Source organism: Pristis pectinata, chromosome 10 (assembly GCF_009764475.1).
Source record: "Pristis pectinata isolate sPriPec2 chromosome 10, sPriPec2.1.pri, whole genome shotgun sequence".
Taxonomy (NCBI): Eukaryota; Metazoa; Chordata; class Chondrichthyes; order Rhinopristiformes; family Pristidae; genus Pristis; species Pristis pectinata.
In genome coordinates, this window is record NC_067414.1 from 65468204 (window position 1) to 65482255 (window position 14052).

The 14052-nt window shown below is 37.7% G+C and overlaps 1 protein-coding gene across 1 annotated transcript in view; it reads left to right on the top strand.

The window, feature by feature from the left end:
* Positions 1-3498: 3498 nt before the first annotated feature.
* Positions 3499-14052, top strand: part of LOC127575449 (kelch-like protein 29) — a 350653-nt gene continuing 340099 nt past the window's right edge. The window contains 1 exon segment of the mRNA XM_052025333.1: positions 3499-3786. The gene's annotated coding sequence lies outside the window, so the exon portion shown is untranslated.

The following is a 14052-nucleotide window of genomic DNA, read 5'->3' on the forward strand; positions in this document are numbered from 1 at the left end:
ACTTTTTCAATGAGGCTTTGAGAACATCCTTGAATCTTCTCCCATCTCCCTGGTGCTGTCAGGCAGCTTGGAGTAGTGTGTCTGTTCTGTGAGTCTGGAGATGGGCATGCAAACACTACTGACTGAGTGGAATTAGGGTCTTAATGCTGGGGATGTTGGCCAAAGAGACTTTGTTCCACTTATGCTACCAGTGGATTTGAATGATTTTGCAGAGATGATGTTAGTGGGGATACCTCTCCAGTATTTTGAGATGCCTGCTGTAACTAGTCCAATACTCAGAAGTATATAGGTCAGGGATCATTGGTGCCTGGCAAACATTGAATTTTGAGCTGAATCTGAGGTCTTGATCTTCAAATACCCTTTCCCTCTGAAATCTAGAGGCTGTCCTTGTACTCAGAAGACAATAGTGAATTTTGCCATTGATTAGTGCTACGATGTATATTCAGAAAATCAGCTATTGTTGAGACCACAAATTTAACTTTTCATAGAATCATAGAACAGTACAGCACAATACAGGCCCTTCAGCCCACAATGTTGTACCGACCTCTAAACCTCACCTAAGACTATCTAACCTCTACCTCCCCTATATCCCTCTATTTTAAATTCCTCCATATGCTTATCTAGCAATGTCTTGAATTTGACCAATGTATCTGCCTCCACCACCACCCCAGGCAGCGCATTCCATGCCCCAACCACTCCCTGGGTAAAAAACCTTCCTCTGATATCTCCCTTGAACTTCCCACCCATTACTTTAAAACCATGCCCTCTTGTACTGAGCATTGGTGCCCTGGGAAATAGATATCTATCTATTCCTCTTAATATTTTATATACCTCTATCATGTTTCCCCTCACCCTCCTTCTCTCCAAAGAGTAAAGCCCCAGCTCCCTTAGTCTCTTCTCAAAATCTATACGCTCCAAACCAGGCAGCATCCTGGTAAATCTCCTCTGCACCCTTTCCAACGCTTCCACATCCTTCTTATAATGAGGCGACCAGAACTGGACACAGTACTCTAAGTGTGGTCTAAACAGAGTTTTGTAGAGCTGCATCATTACCTCGCGGCTCCTAAACTTGATCCCACGACTTATGAACGCTAATATCCCATACGCTTTCTTAACTACCCTATCCACCTGTGAGGCAACTTTCAGGGATCTGTGGATATGAACCCTCAGATCCCTCTGCTCCTTTTGCTTCTGAATTTACTGCAAACTTATTGCACCAAAGTGTTCAAAATTACCTGGGTTTAAAAACAATAATAGAGAAAATTCATGAGAAAAAAAGAGGCAAGGTAGAAAATCAGCGCAGTCTTTGAAGTCTGGAAATGATTGAGTTTAGGTTATAATCGCCCTGGGAGCAAAATGACATTGTCATCAGAAATCAATGACTGTCATAAGTTAGTAGACAAATAATTGGGTCGGAGGTGGTTGTTTACCTCAGAGACAATACCAGTAAATCAATAAAAGTCTTAACGTATTGCATGGCTAGCTCATACATTTTACAATTACATAGACAAAAAGGAGAGAGTTGTGGATTTTTACACGTATAACCTGCAAAGTTGAAACAACAGCATAGTCAGCTGTTTGCAACCAAAGAAAAACATGAAACAACAGTTTGCCCAGTGTTCTGTACCTGGTTAGTTAAAAATTCTATAGCTCCATTCTGCTTTTAGCTTCTCTGTTCAAATGAACTGATACTAAATCATACTGTAAGTTCACCCATTGCAATATTTACATAATGTATGCCCCAAAAGGTTCAATTTTTTTAAATGCTAATTGTTAATTATATAAGGTAAATAAATTGCAAATATTACTTATGCAGAGGAACCCAACAAGTTGATCTGCATGTTTTAATATCAGGTAAAATGTTGAATTTAGGGCTGTAAGATGATCCTCATGGTTGATTTTAGAGCAGAGCATCTGTAGGAACAATTTCTTGGCAAGAAGCAACTAACAACTCAACTGGAAATTAATAGATGGCAACAATAAGCACACAAGGTAGCTTGAACAGTGGGTAAGGTGCCACGCACACCACTGATGATCGAAGTCTGCAAAATATTGATCAGTAATCCAAGCTGAGTTAATGAAACCTAGGTCCTTAATATATTTTCACTAATAATGTCCATGTAGGAAGATTCTATAAATAAATACAGCAAATTATGAAGTTAATTTGATGTCTAGTTAGTAATCTATTTATAGAGAGTGCTTATTATTGCTCTATTTGGAATGAGAATCTTGCCAAGGCACCTCTTAATTAATACTTTGTTCCCTAAGTATTAAGCTGTACAGATCCGTGCTATCACGATACTTTCTCCTGATCTGCAAGCACAAACTAAAAAGAATCCCTCTGTTAAAATATTTTGTTCCTCACATGATTCATTATGAAGTTCAGATTTTTACAAATGAGGTGAAATTTAGCAATATGGCTTAAGTTGACAGAACATTGACATTTAGCCATTATTTCTTGTGTGATCAAAAATGTCCTCAAATTATAATTTTAGTAAACAAAACCCAAAGTGGGAAAAACAAGAGTGGGAAAATTATCAACCCACTACTTTAATGGAAGTGTTTACTTTTCATATCACTAGGAAAAGAACACTTAAAGCTGCGAGCAGAATTTCATATGAACATTCTATGATTGTACACCAATACTGGATAAATTCTAGAATGCAAATCCTAAAGCTTATGTATATTTCAGGAGGGCTTTCTCATCTTTTAGTGATAGGAAGGGCCACACACACACAGAACTCACATTAATCCATATTATATGTTTATCATATAAATTAAATTATTATTGCCAGACACATATCTGATCATTATGCGTTGATTCTCATTGGGACAATGTTAACCATTACCTTCTCTGCCCTCCTCTCCACCCACTCACCCCACCACCATTGGATTACATTAAGGTGTTAATGTGTTGACGGCTAGAGGTCAGCACAGCCTTAACTGTAGGTGGAATGGTTAGCAGTTTCAACTTTGATGAACTTCAGCGTGTGACACGATATACTTAACAGCATTATGTAGAAACGCTCGAGTAATAATCCGTATGTCAGGCAACTGGCCTTTTAATTTACTTACTATTTCACACTTCCCTTCGTTTCCTTCTAGGTATACTTAAAACAAATTGCAAATAATATTTATAAATTACACATTTTAATTTCATTAAATGAAGTTTACACTAAGACGCATTTTTTTAAAGGTTATTGCATGATATCTGCCGATAGTGGTTCATGGCCAAAGAAAATATCCAGAGGGCTCACCCAAACGGATCCACTATTGCAGAACCAGATCACACCTGGTCTGGACGGAGGCGCGCCTACGCGCGCGCGCGCAAAGCCCCGGCTGCCGGGCACGCGTCTTGCGCGCCCCCCAGTTGCAGGGGAGGCTGGTGCTGAGCGCCCGGCTCTGACTCCACTCCTGCTGGCGGCTCGCCTGTCAGTAATCCGACCTCAGCACGGCCGCTGCACCCACCCGCGGGAGGGCGAGTAGCCAGTCAATGAACAGTCGTTTATTTATCTTCGGAGGGGAGGAGGGGGTGTGGGAACAGGAATAAGAAGCGTTAAGAATTTACAAGATAAAGATATTTACCGTCCTGCGCTCACACCAAAAACCTCGCTGCTTTAAATCTGGTGCGAAAGAAAAAGAGGAAAAACCAGCCTGCTGATGCGCTGCAATGGTTTATCCTCAAATATCTGGAATCTGAAGTAAACTGGGTAACCCCCAAAGCAAACCTTGCCTGAACGTCAAAGAATTTGCAAGGACGCAACCTCCAAACTCTCTACAGTGAAGGTAAGCTGTGTTGCACGGTGAATTTGTCATTTCTGACGGCGACTTTGGCTTGTGCTTGGGAAGGAGGTTGTTCGAGTGAACAGGTTTGCCTGTTTGCAAAGTGACCCGACATTTTAAAAGTTGAACGGTTGCGAGCAGCCGCTGGGACTTTTGTCAGCGGCGGGGAGCTGCTCTGGCTCCGAGCTGGGTGAGTGGTGGAGGCGCTGCTGCCTCCAATCGGCGGGCTGGGGCTGGGTTGGGCTAGGTTGGCATCACTCGGTTTACACCCAGCTCCAGGGGCGCGCTGCGCTTGCGCGCCTCCCCGCTGTATAAAACTTGCTGCTCGCCAGGGAAAGTGACACATTAAACATTTGGATTTATAGCGGTCTGTGCACTGGAAACGCAACAAGGTGTAGTAGGCTGCTTAAGTGATTGAAAGCACCTCTAAGTGAAAAGCACCGTTGGTAAGCTTGTTATTTTGCTTCTTTTCTCCTTTTGGTTGGAATTTGCTCTTGACTTGCAGCTTTATTGTACTACTTTTCTTAAAATTGCTTGCATTATGAAGCATGGTCCGGTGTTAACATACCGATCAGAGGTATATATTTAGGAACCATTATCGATATTTTAAATAGTAATTCAGCTGTGTTACGAAGTGATCAGGATTGAGTACCCGGCATTTCACTTTGAGTCCATAACTTTTTTTTGTTAGACTTTACGAAAGTTGATGTACTTTTGCAGATTTTCAGTAGACTGAATACATATTTTTGATTAGGAGAAAGGCACTGCGTTCCAGCCAGAGTTTGCATCAGTTTAGGTGATGGTACAAGATGGGATTTTGTTTTGCTGAGTGATAAATGAGAATCTTTTCCTGGTAGCCAAGAAGTGTCAAGTAACATTGCATGACAATTAATTTCAATAACCTATTTGTATTTTTATATTCCTCCCTGAGTTGCTTACCTGGAATGCAGTTTTCCCTGCTGATGTCGGTGTAGGTAGAACAATTTAAAGCCTTGCCTGTTACCGGCATATGGCATCGCTTGACTGTATGTCAAACACATAGTGGTCCGACCAATTTTAGCTCTCCACTGTAATCGCTAGGAGCAAAGGGGAATGTCACCTCCGTTCAAACGTCCCGTAAACTATAGCACACTCCATAGATTGGAGGGCAGTTATTGTATCGCCTGCTTTAAAACTGCCATTACTCAGAGCACACTTTAGTTCAGGAACATTAACCTTAAAAGTAGCATCCCATCTCGAGTTTGGTATCGGGCGGAAAAGCGAATCGAACCTTTTCCATCGATTGAGATAAATATCAGCACGACGATGTCAGAGGTGTGAATAGTACCCCTTGCTCCGGAATATGCAAAGCAGGTAGCAAATGGGTGATGTTTGTTTTGTCAGTTAACTAAGAGAAACCGATGAATAGGTGACTTCTAGCAGACTGTAATTTAAAACCGTACTTCGCACAGGCTTAATGGCCCCTTAGGCACTGGCTATTATATTACATGAATGTCTGCTTAACATAACCATCTTCACAATTTGTGAAGAACAGTAACAATGTCGATGTGAGATGGAGCCTGAATGCATAGCATCTCTTCAACTGAACCCGATGTTCTACCTAGTTATAATCATATTGTTGTGAGTGGGATCTTGCTATGTGCAAATTTGCTGCTATTTTGTACCAATGATTTACAAGTAAAAAAATACTTTTACGATGAGGTTAAGAAAGATCCCTTTATAAATGTAAAGGTTTCTGTCTACTTTTCATTTCTTTAAGCTTTTGTTTACAAAATGCCACAGAAATGTCTAAACTAGCTTTAAGCAGGTTGGGCTTCAGAACATATCATGCCTATGCTATTTCAAGAGAGATTTTTTTAATATTGTTATCTGGTGTTCTTCATCAATGTATACAAGTACAGATCCAATACAGACCTGGAAGTTGGATCTGTGACTGATAAATTGATCAGAAATGGATCCACAAAAGAAATTATTTTCTATTAAACTTTTGTTTTCCTTGAAGTTCTTTAATTTGTTTTATAAGTATGTTTAAACATCAAATTTTAGCTGAAAATGAATTATAGTACAGTTCGTACTGACCAAATGGTTTGTTGCAATTTAATTATCAATTTTTAAAAGTTTTTAATAGTGCAATGATTGAAAAAGCTTGAATCCCATTTTCAAGATTCGTGAAATTTTTTTGCTGTTATTTGACTGCTGGCTGTCAAAATATTGGTTGGTAGTGGTAAAAAGTGCAATTCCTTATCACGTATTCAATCCATGCATTAATGATCATGACTTTTAAATCTATTGAAAGTAGTCAGGCATTAGCAAACCTATGACTTCTTTGCTCCAATTCTTGGATCAGGAATTAAAAACAATAAGTTGGAAATGAAAAATGTACTCTTATTGACATCAGTTTTCCATTTTAGAAAAAAATATATTTTGCTTTCATGTCTACCTCAAAACATTTTGGTTAGATTTGCTGTACAATGTTATGCATAGAAAGGAAAATAGATGGAGGACTGAAGTTTTAAATCTTTTGTATATTGTGCCTTTGCTTCAGAAATCCAGAAATACATCCACAATAAGCAGCTTTTCTGGAGTTATACCACACGATGTTGCAACACATCTACAGAAATATCGCCATCTTATGACCAGATTAGTGTGTGTAACTTATTTAAATGCTGCCAGATGTTGAGGTATCATTTATATTTTTTTCTAGTCAATATACAACAGTATTTCATTTACTGTTAGTTTTTTTAATAGTGGTGTCATAAAATTTAATGTGTTAACTGACTTGCACAGTCAATACTTTGTGCAAGAATGTGTGGAGGATTGGGAAAACTTTAAGTTTTTAGTGGATTTCCTGGGATATCTGTGACAGTTTTTTTAAAATTTGCTATTGATAAATGGGAATTGGTCAGAAAATATCTTGAGGAAACAGTTTTTTTTTAATTTGTGTGTTATTCCATTGTATGCTGCTATATAAATATTTTCATTGAAAAAGTTTACTAATTGGTAGGCAAAAAAAACCTGCTTCTAAAAGTAAATTAGCAAATAATAAGCTGAGGGAGCAGTATCTGAAGGATGTTGTCTGTTTAATTATTCATGTTTGGAAGCCACAGTACAAGATTCACAGCTAGTTAGTTACACCATAATCCTTTCCAGTTATATTCATCAAGGAGACTACAACAACATCCAGAATGGGGAGTGTTCATTAGGCCTCATTACTGGAAAGAGCTAACATGGACATAAACTGTTAACTCATTCTAACAGGAAGTTTATCATTTAAATAATCTAAACATTACTTGGGAACTTTAAATTATGAAACAATCTATTTCTCACCCTGTTACTTGAATCTGTCATGTTTCACTGCACAGAATGCCATGAGAAAGTTAATAAGTTCTCTGATCGGCTGGTGTGACTGATTTAAGTGGTATTGCACGTATATGTGCTGCACGGCACATTCCTTCCTCCATGTCTAGAAGTTTGGATTTCAAACAATTTACTAGAGCATGTGAGCTATGACCTAGTGAACCAGGAGAAAGGAGAACAAATATTGTGAAAGGCTCAAGTCCTTCTGTAAATACCAGTCTAGTTATAATGATACCTTGAGTGTTTTGGGTTGCTATAATACATGGATAATTCCACACACAAAAAACTACAGCTGTAATGATTACCATCAATAGATGTCACTTTGTGAATGTGCACTTTTATTGCATAATGCTCACTGTCTGACAATTAGTTCATTAATTCCTGTTTAATTTGCTAATGTAAAATAACAGATCAGTACATGACTGGATTACAGTTAGTAGGCATACAGATTATTACCAAAATCAAATATTAATACCTTTTTTGAGTGCTAATTACCAGAAGCACCAACATTAAATCCTAACTGATGAATAGGAATGACCAGTGACTTGTCTAGATCTTCTCAGAATAGAAATGAAGAACAAATCATTTTGTAGTAAATTGTTTTGATAAAAGCCAAGAACCTTTCTAGGAAAGTAATCACTGAATGCCACCTACTTTAAAGGCTTCCTGGTGACCTAGTGAATGTAACTATTGATCTGTGCTAATTTAACTGTTGTTAGCCAGGCCAGTGGTAGGCCGCATGAGACTTGCTCCTCAACATCCTTGGATTAGGGAGGAATAAATTACATAAGGCTCTTGATTTGATGCTTTGTACATCTTGTGGAAAATGTGAATATGTGCTTAAAAAGATATTTGCCTGTTGATAGTCATGTAGTTTGCCAATGCTTGACAAATAGTCTTGGAAGTACTGGAAAACTGTTGGCTCCCTTGCAATCATACCTGAGGAATAACAAGCACTTATTGCTGACAAGTGGGAGTCTTTAGAAGATGAGTTAGTAAAATCTCAGGGCCCATGTATTATGGTAAGGGTGAAAGGCAAAGATGGCAAGATCAGGGAAACTTAGATGACAAAGGATACTGAAGGTTTGATCTGGGGAGAAAAAAGCTTATGGTAGGTACATGCAACCAGAATTAAGGGAATCTCTTGAGGAATATGAAGAGTGTAGGAGAGAACTTAAGAAAGAAATTAAGAGGGCAAAAAGGGGTCATGAAATATCCTTGGTTGGTAAGGAGAATGCCAAGACATTCTGTACGTATATGAGGAGCTAGAAGGTAGCCAGGGAAAGAATGGATCCCCTTGGGGACCACACGGGTAATCTATGTGTGGAACCAGATGATATAGGCAAGATCCTAAATGACTATTTCTCATTTGTCTTCACCAAGGAGAAGGACACCGAAAATAGTGAATTTGGGGATGGGTATGTGGATAATATTAAGAAGAAGGTGTTGGATATCATGGGATGCATAAGGGTTGATTAAATCCCCAGGGCCTGATGAGATGTATCTGAGGATACAAAGGGAGAAGATAGCTTGAGTCCTGATGGAGAAGGCTGTAGGTGGATGAGCCTTGCATCATTGGTCAGGAAACTTTTGGAAAAAATCCAAGGGGACAGGATTTATGTACATTTGGAAAGGCCCGGTTGATCACAGATATTCAGCAAAACTTTGTGCTAGAGAAATCCTGTTTCACTAATTTGATTGTTTTTATTTGAAGAAGTAATTAAGAAGACTGATCAAGGTAGGGAGGTAGACATTGTAAATGTGGACTCCAATAAGGCATTTGACAAGGTCCCGTACGATTAGTTGGTCAAGAAGGTTAAGGCAAATGGGATCCAAGGTGTGCTGGCCAATTGGATCCAAAATTGGCTTGGTAATAGAAAACAGAAGTTAATGGTAGAAAGATGCTTTTCTGATTGGAAGCCTGTGACCAGTGGTGTACTGCAGGGATTGGTGCTGGGACCCTTGTTGTTTGTGATGTAGGAGATATAATCAGTAAGTTTGCAGATTGACACCAAAGTTGGTGGTGTGGATAGTGAAGAAGGTTGTCTTAGGTTATAGCAGGATATAGATGAGATGGAAAGTTGGGCAAAGTGTTGGCAGATGGAATTTAATCCTGATAAGTCTGAGGTGATGCATTTTGAGAAGTCAATAGATCTTGGACATGTACAGTAAATGGCAGGGCGCTAAGGAATATTGATGAACAGAGGGATTTTCTGGTTCAAGTCTCTAGTTCCCAGGTATATAGGGAGATGAAGAAGGCATGTGGCATGCTTGCCTTCATAGGGCAGGCACTAAATATAAAAGTTTTGAAAATTGAGTATTTGCAATAGTATGTTGCAAACTTTAATACAGAACACTGGTTAGACTGCCCTTGGAGTATTATGTGCAATTTTGGTCACTACATGATAGGAAGGATGTAATAACATTGGGGAGAGTGCAGAAGAGATTCCCCAGGATGTGGTCTGGATTGGTGGACTTTAGTTATGGGGAGAGATTGGATAGGCTGGGCTTGTTTTCCCTGGAGTGAAGGAGGCTGACAGGTGACTGACTGGAGGTATTTAACTTTATAAGAGGTGTAAATAATCTATCATTTTTCCCCATGGTGGGGTTATCACAAACAAGGGCATAGGCTTAAGGCAAGAGGAATGAGTCTTAAGGGGGATTTGAGGGGAAAGTTTTTACAGAAAGTGGTTGGTATCTAGAATTCACTGCCAGAAGAAGTGGTGGAGTTGTATGCAATTACTATTTTTAAGAGACATTCAGACAGGTATTTAAATAGTCAACACATAGAAGGATATGGACCTAATGCAGGCAAATGAGATCAGTGTAGATGGGCAATAAGGTCAGCATGGATGTGATGGGCTGAATGGCTGGTTTCTGTGCTGTACTACTGTGTGAAGTAGAATGCGTAGCATGAAATTTAATGCCTCATTTGTGAACTTGATCACTGATGTACAAAGGTGAAATTCTGCATGGAGGTTTCAGTGGTTTGATCTAGTAATACCAAAAAAAGTCATAGCAGCAGAGCAATATTTAATTATGGATTTTTGCATTCTCTCAAGTTTCATTTGCCACAGACTTTTCATTTCCATCAGATAGCCATAAAGGGAATGTGGAAATTAACATAATCCTATGTGTCCATGTTCTTTCTATGCACAGAGATATATATTTCGGGAAAAGTTAGCAATGATTTTTATGTTGCATTGTGTGTTAAATAATTGTAAGAATATGCATCCACACTATATACAGTTAATTCATCATTAACTCTGTTTACTTTGCACTTCAATTCTGCTCAACAAATTTACATTATTTTATGTTGAACTATTTTAGTAATAAACATTAATACTTTATAAGAAACTGGAATTGTCAGGTTTATCTTGTGTACAGTTTTTCTTAAAAAAAATATATACTTCATTATATGAAAACTTGTGTACTTGTTACTAGCACATTATGCCCAAGTGTGTATCAGTTTACTTATAATGAACCTGTTTCTCTATAGTATTTTATTCTTTGGATAATCACATTGCAATATTACCAATCGTGCCCAGTCATTAAAGCCACATCAATTAATGTTATGGTATTGAGCAAACAACCCTGCAGCTATTTGTGCAATACATTTCTTTCCTACTTCTAAGTGGTTAACCTCAATTTGAGATCCTTCAGCCTAATACATGCCTAAGCTGACTCCTCATCAATCTTATCTGTATTGCCTTCCTCTGTATTTTCTTATCTGTGTTCTTGTCAATCAGAATTACCTGGTTGGTGCTGTATTGACAGCAAGTAAGAGATGGTTCCACTTCTATTTTACCCATCTGCTGTGCTGAAAGGTTGCTGGTGGTTGAGTCTGTTCTTCTGGTGACCTTTGTAGATTTGGGGGGGGGGGGGGGGGAATGGGGCAGTGGGGTGTTGCCAAACATTGCTCATCTCAGCAAGCCACTGTTCTCTGTTGTGGATGTAGTTGCAGGATGCAGCTCCTTGGTCTTGGGAAGGAGTCATCTACTACTGAAAGGCAAAAATGATTTGTTTTCTAATTCTGCAGATTTTTGCAGCATGCTTCCTTAATAAATTTCTTTTTCAGCTTGCAAGATGTAGTAACCTCTTCATCTTGCCCAGAAGGATAGGTTTTGCCACCATTCAACTAATCTGGAGGGCTCTCTTTTGCTTCTTAGAAGAAACCCTTTTAATGGGGATGCAGGAACAGATATTCCTATATCCTAATATCACAAACCAATTGGCCATATGCACATCTTCTTAATGAATATGTATAATATGCCACTCCTGCTGCTATTAGCATAAGGTTGATCTTAAATCCAGGGACTTTGGGCACGTATAATTGGTATTTGAAAAAAGTGGTAAATTATGTCATAACATAATTGATGTTGAAGTGAGTGATGTATGAAAGCATTCAGAATTGTGATTGAAAAAAATATGCAAGTAATAAGTATGATTTCCTGGGGAAAAAGTTTTTTTGCGCTTGCCCAAACCTAATTTGTATCTGGACTCCATCCAATGAAACATGACTTGTAGTGGGATGCTCAAGGGAACTTGAGATTTTTTGCTATTTGGTAATATTTCAATGAAACAAAACAAAAAAATAACAAACTTAATTGAAGAATGTCATATTGGTGATTAGTGGGACTGTGGAAAAAATACAAGACACAGTACCTGAGCTCACTTTTTCTGCAGGTCTTTATGGTTATATCTTTAAAGACATCCTGAACATGGCCACAACAATGAGAAATAATTATTATTGTGATGAATATACCATAATCCTTTACACTGGTCTTTTTTATATCTAACTATATGCTATAAGGATTTTGATATCAGCAAGTAATTATTTGGAATAGATTATTAAAATAAATTTCTCCATCGATAAAGATCATATTTATTGGATTGTATAATAAAATTAAAATTGCCTAAGACTGAAGAATGGAGCAAGTTATAAAAGTGGCAGCATTTTAAAATTTTATTTGAAGAAATTAAAATGGTATTTTTCTGAAGCTTAATAGGTTGTTTGCAATGTTACATAGAACATAATATATTAGGGAGTCATTACAGCAGTCTGAATAAGTCCCTAGTTTATTCAATATGATCAAAAGCAAGGTTATATCCAGTTGATGAGAACACACATTTAAAAATTGCATATGAACATGTGATAACTACACTCCCATTTCTTGATGTATATAAAAGAAATCTGCCATCCTGGAAGTCTTTCATTTTCAAAGTTCCAATACTGACTTCTAGTGGCTGGAATTTAAACACTTTATTGATGCACCCTATTTGTACATTTTATTTTTTTTAATCCCATCCATGTTAATAACAACTCAGTTTTGGTCAAATTCAAATCACTAATTACAGTGGTAGGCACAATCATTTTGTGCCCTACCTGCCACAGACCTCTACTTGTGTTGCCATGTTGTGGTACTGGTCTCTGCAGGGTGTTCTCCACATGACTATTCTCATCCTCCTTTGCAGCAAAGAAATTTAATCTGTGGGTATCATTTCTTTCACTCTGCTTTTAAATGTCTGGATAAACATTTCCATTTTCCCTATGTATAAGAGCAAGTAGGAAAAATAATAAATGTTGCACAATGATAAATTGAATTATATTTTAGGAAAATAAAACTATAAACTATTAACTAAATCTACATAAATATGGATGACTTTTCTAATCCTTTCCAATGTTAGGTTTCATCCATTCCATTTTTATTTGCTGTTTAGGATATATGTAAAGAAACTAGATGATCTTCTAAATGAATAATGTATAGCTGTTAAACTCTGGGCAGTATAATGAATCTTTTTGAAGGTGTTGCTTTTGTTTTCATGTGATTCATTATTACGTGTTTCAACTCGTGCTTCAACATTTACATATTTTGGTAGTCTTGTATTCATTTTGCCAACAGAATGCAGATACCTATTCATGTGTATGCAAGAGATCTGGTATTTCAGAGAATGATTAAATATTGTACAGTCCACTGGCAGAAAGTATTGGCTTACATAACTTCCTTGCTCTTGGTGGTCTTTCTGCTCAATGTTCTGTTTATGCATTTCTATTTTCATGGTACACACAAAGTTTAAATGCCATTATGATTTAAGAGAGGTTGAAATTAAACTAACTCGCTGTATGGAATAGCTTCATTGGTATGAACAATTGAGATGCACTTAGCGGATTCTTGGAAAATTTATAATTATTGAAACATTGGGTCTTTTGATGACAAAATGGATAAATGTTGCTTCATGGTCCAGATTAACAACAGTGCCATTTGCATGATGATCTTGTACAAGTTAATTCACAAGTATTATAAACTTGTACATGCAAAACATACTAAAATATGACTTTGACCCAGTGTTGTGCATTTTTTTTAAACAAGCCACTGTTGTGGTTTCCTGTTGATTCATTCTGTGCCCATCTGTAGTTTGCTCTTGTTGATTTGTTCTTCCAGTAACCCTGAATCCTCCTGTGTTCAGACCTATTTTATCTCTTTATAATGAAGATCTTGTCCATCAGCCAGCCATTGGCAACATTTAGTTGATGTTCTATAATTATCAGGTTTAAATCATGTGCCTTCCATACACACAACTGGCATTTCTTTCCAGTGCACTGATGAAATTGTTGCTTTGACCCTCCTGTGTTCTTTGAGACAATTAGCAACTTCTTTTAATTTTTTAGGCAGTTTGTTTTCTTCCAATTTTATCCAGCTGCTACCACTTTCTGGCTTTCACTTCCATGCTTGATACATCTTCATCTCTTATAGTCATCTTAAAATCCTCTTGTGGAGCTCTTACACCTCATTCTTCTAAGCCACAAGAAAACAGTGTCCCAGAATTTAGTGAAGACAATAGTGAGGCAATCAGTACCCATTCTTCAAATAGAAGAAATTCAACAGCAAGTTCTGGATTGCACACATGATT